This window comes from Lampris incognitus, chromosome 1 (genome assembly GCF_029633865.1).
Source record: "Lampris incognitus isolate fLamInc1 chromosome 1, fLamInc1.hap2, whole genome shotgun sequence".
Taxonomy (NCBI): Eukaryota; Metazoa; Chordata; class Actinopteri; order Lampriformes; family Lampridae; genus Lampris; species Lampris incognitus.
The window spans coordinates 127,129,698-127,135,108 of NC_079211.1; positions in this window are offsets into that span (position 1 = coordinate 127,129,698).

Below are 5,411 nucleotides of genomic sequence, written 5' to 3' on the forward strand. Positions count from 1 at the left end.
GATACAACGACCTCACTACCCCCTCCCCACGCTGGAGGACGCCACCACAAAGCTCGCTGGAGCTGAGTACTTTAGCGTGTTAGACGCGCGGTCAGGCTATTGGGCCATCAAACTGAGCACTGAATCCTCAATGTTGATGACATTTAACACAGTGTTTGGCAGGTATCGTTTCCTCAGACTGCCATTCGGAATCGTGTCCGCTCAAGACGAGTTCCAGAGACGCGTGGATGAAACATATGAAGGATTGGACGGTGTGACGGCCATAGTGGACGACATACTAGTGTTCGGCAAGACTAAAGAGGAACATGACCAGCGTCTCAGAGCGATGCTGAAGCGCACAAGGGAGCGAGGGGTGAGGCTCAACCCCGACAAGTGTCACATATGCGTGTCCGAGGTACGCTACTTCGGCCACATGCTCTCACACGAAGGCATCAAACCAGACCCACACAAGGTGAAGGCGGTCAAGGACATGCAACCCCCACAGAATAAAGCAGAGCTGGAGACAGTCCTCGGCATGATCAACTACCTCGCCAGATTCGCTCCACACCTCTCACAGATAAACGTACCCCTCAGACAGCTTCTGAAACAGGACAGTGAGTTTGTGTGGGATGCAGTCCACGACAAGGCGTTCCAAGAGATGAAGAATCTCATTACACAGCACCCAGGTCCAGTACTCTCATATTTCGACCCGCAGAAAGAGCTGCGACTCCAAGTGGATGCATCCAAAAGTGGCCTTGGGGCTGTCATGCTCCAAGATGGCAAACCAATTGCCTATGCGTCCAAGTCACTCAACAGCACTGAAGAAAACTACGCACAGATAGAGAAGGAGCTCTACGCTGTGGTCTTCGGCTGCAAGAGGTTCCACGAGTACATGTACGGACGAAAAGTGATTGTGGAGTCAGACCACAAGCCTCTGGAGGCAATACTAAAAAAGCCACTGGCAGCAGCACCACCCCGGCTGCAACGGATGATCCTGGCGCTCCAAAAATACGACATCCAAATCATCCACCGCCCCGGTAAGGACATACCGGTGGCCGACACACTGTCACGCAAGTCAATAGAACACCACGACAGTGACCTACAGGAAGGGATGGAGGCCCAAGTGCACACAGTCCTCAGCAACATCCCTGTGAGCGACACAAGACTCACAGAAATCAAGCAGGAAACAGCGCAAGATCCACAGCTCACCGCACTCAGACGAGCCACACTCACTGGCTGGCCAGACACAAAGAAAAAGTGCCCGCCCAGCATCCAGGAATACTGGAACCACAGAGCAGAAATCTCAGAAATGGACGGTATCCTGTTCAAAGGTGAGAGAATCATTGTCCCCCAAAAGCTTCGCAAGGACATGATACAGTGCATCCATGCCAGCCACCTTGGCGTGGAAAAAAGCAAATGCCGAGCAAGAGACTTTCTGTTCTGGCCTGGCATGGGGAAACAGATCGAGGATGCGGTAGCAGACTGCAGCATATGCCAAGAACGGCGCAGCGCAAATGCAAAGGAACCAATGATGTCACACGCCATACCCGAGCAGCCGTGGCAAGTGATAGGCACAGACCTATTCACATGGAACTCACAGGACTTCATAGTCACTGTGGACTACTACTCCAGATTCTTCGAGCTAGAGAGACTTTACAGCTGCACCTCATCTGCCGTCATCATGAAGCTGAAAGCAGCAATGGCTCGACATGGAATCCCCGAGACTATCATCAGCGACAACGGTCCGTGCTACAGCTCTGGTGAGTTCCGCAACTTCTCACAGACATGGGGTTTCTCACACACCACCACAAGCCCCCACTACCCACAGAGCAACGGCCTGTCCGAGAAGACTGTCCAGACGGCCAAACGCATCCTGGACAAAGCCAAAGCTGAGAACAAAGACCCCTACATGAGCTTACTGGAGTATCGCAACACACCGGTGGACAACCTGAAATCACCGGCACAGCTACTGATGAGTCGGAGGCTGCGGTCCATTCTCCCATCAACAGCAAAACACCTGCAGCCACAGATCGCCAGTCAGGAGGATGTTCACAAAAGGAGAGAGGTATGTCAACAGCGCCAGCAGGCATACTACAACCGAACAGCCAAACCTCTGCCCCACCTGCCCGCAGGCACACCAATCCGCTTCCGGCAGGAGGATGGATCCTGGAGACCTGCAACTGTGGAAAGACCAGCAAACACAGACAGGAGCTACCACATCCAAACCAAAGAAGGTCAGATCTACCAAGCAACCGTCAACACCTGCGACAAAGCAGAGTGAACACTCACACTACACACACACACACTTCACAGCAGACTGTTACCAGCGCTAACAACAACACACAAGCCCATCAGCAAGAGCATGCTGAACCTCCAGACACGAACAATCAGCGACAACCAGACACACAGCTTGGTTACACCACGAGGTCAGGTCGCACGATCAAACCAAGACAAATCCTTGACTTATGAATGTTAAAAAAAGAGAATTGTACACCAACCTGTACTATACCTGCTATGTTTTGAAAAGAAATATTTACAGCGTTCACTTACCTTGTGTACCTACCTGCTGTTTGCAGTTACCAGTAATGAAATGGAAAAAAAAAGATGAAATGTTATTACGGTGTCACATTTAGACAGTGAAGGAAATGTTTTACACTACTTTGTTGCAGTCCAGTTATATAAGAGTTCCACTTTCATATTCTTTCTTATTAAGATTGTATTCGCTTATAAACGTGCTCAACGTGGTCTGTATCTCTGCAGAGAAAGCAGCACTTTTCAGAAAAAGGGAGATGTAATATTTGCTAGTAATATTTGATTTGCTAATGTCCCTTACGGCTTTCCGTAGCGCCACAACAAAGTCACGTGATGTACGTAACAACGTCAGTGGAAATCCGGTCGGTGAATAAACACCCAGCACGAGAGAAGTCGTCCTTGCTTTATTAATGTTATAAGTTAACATAGCCAGAGGGCACAGATCATTACACACAGCATGCTGGGCACTGTAGTTCTCGTCACAGAATGCTTCTTAGTTTACGTCTTTTTACATGAACTCTGATATTTCTGAGTCCTAAAACATACAACATCGAACTGTGACTTCAAGGTCAAACACAAAGGAACCAACTAATTTTCAAAATTACTGGTGTAACAGAAATTGACATAAAGGGACCATAAATATATTTAATAATTTATTTCGTTGAGGTAGGTTTTAATTTTTGGTCATGCATTTTTTAATTTTTTAAAATTTTTGCTTCTTTCTGGCTACAACTGCAGCCATTAATCAGTCTCTTTTGCCAATAATTCATTATGTAGCTGTGCAATTTAATCACTGGACTTAAAGCTGCAGTAGGCAATAGTATTTCATTATAAGTTTGGTTGAAATAACTAATTTTGACTATTGCATGTCACTAACAATAATTAATTGAAGGGTTCCTTTAAAAAAAGTGTGTCTGTGAGTGCCCTGCCCTTTGTGTGTGTGTATATATATACATATATATACGTATATATATATTTTTTTAAAACTGGACCCAGTTTGAATCAAACAACCAATCAGGGTTAGCTATTACATAACTAGGCAATCACATGTAATAGGACCGTGGTTCACTTCTCTTTGCTGTGATCACAGCTGGACACCAGCCTTGTGCTGTCTCATGTGAATAGTACTACCTGGGTGCAGTTCTGGAAGCCGCTTTGCTCCTCTGTTGTAGTACTGCTGCTGTCTTTTCTGTAGACTTTGGAGAGTTGAGTGTACATCTTTTGGTACTGCTGGACAGAAAACTATGCTGGAGCTTGGTAGAGTGCTTCTGAGGACTCTGCCCATGAGCATTTGTGCTGGGGAGTACTCCATGCCTGTTACAAGTGTGTTCCTCAGGGTGAGAAGTGCGAGACAGCAGGGGTCTATGTTTGTTTGTTGTGCTTTCTTCAGCACGAGTTTCACAGTTTTCACTGTTCTCTCAGCTAGTCCATTTGACTGTACATAACCCAGACTGGAGTGAAGTGAGTTTTATGCCCCATGACGTCACAAAGCTTCTCATTACCTGACTTGGAAATGGAACATGGTCACACAGTATCTCTTTTGGTATTGCTATTCTAGAGAAGACCGATTTCATCTTGCTGATCACAGTGTGTGATGTCTTGTCCTTAACGTTCAGTACCTCTGGGTATTTTGAGAGGTAGTCTACTATCAAGAGAAATGACCGATCCCACTTCTGACACCATGTTCTAGTTTTACATGACCTTCTGTTTCAAAGATGGCAGCCCCAACTTTGAACCAAGGAAGCTCAGGGATGTCATGTGAGATCAGTGGCTCCTTCTGGTTTCTGGGCTGAAACTGCTGGCACGTCCCACAAGTCTCAACCATTTGTTCTATGTCTCTTGTCATTCCTGGCCAGTACCAGTGCTTTCTGGCCAGTGCTTTAGTCCGCTGCATCCCTTGATGAGCTATATGTAGCTTTTGTAGCATTTCTGTTCTCATTGTGCTTGGGAGGATTATCCTGTCTACAGCGAACATTATCGCTTCTCTCACAGCCACTGTGGGTCTGATTGGCCAGTATAGTGTCAGTCTTGAATCTGCTTGTTTCTTGTGCGGGGCCAACCATCTCTGTGTATGACTTGCAACAGCTGCAGTGTTTCATCTTTCTTTGTTTCACCCTTGAGCTGTTCTAGAGTCTGTACTCAAGACATCTGCGGGCTCCAAAGCATAGACAACTTTCTTGCCCATGATGTCATCTGCTGACGTGTGCTGTTCTTGTATGACAGCTCGTGAGAGTGTATCTGCGATCAGTAGATCTTTACCTGGTGCGTAGGTGACATTTAAGTCATATCGCTGCAGCTGAAGCAGCATTCTCTGCAGTCTGGAAGGAGCAGTTCCAAGTGACTTTCTCATGATGTTTTCCAATGGTTTGTGGTCTGACTGAACATTCATCCTCACCCCATATACATACTGGTGGAAGTTTTTGACAGAGAAGACAATCGCTAAGAGTTTGTTCTCAATTTGTGCTTAGTTCTTTTCGGTCTCAGTCAGTGCCCTTGATGCATAGGCTATTGGGTGACCCTCTTGTAAGAGACACACCTCCAGGCCGTCTTTAGATGTGTCAGCCTGTATTAAGAGCTGTTTCTTTGGATCGCAGAACCTGAGCACAGGCGCACCTGTGAGCGCATGTTTCAGTTTGTTGACTGCATTATCATGTTCATGTTGCCACTGCCACACATTGTCCTTCCGTAGCAGCTATCTTATTGGCACTGTTATGGTGGCCTCACCAGGGGGGTACTGCACTAGGTATTTTACCATGCCAAGCATTGGCTGTAGTCCTGTTTTGTCAGTAGGTGGCGGCATCTCAGCAATGGCCCTAACTTTTGCTTCATCTGCCTTAACACCTGCTGCAGTGACAGTGTGGCCCATGTAGTTTACACTCCTCACCTTATACTGTAGTTTT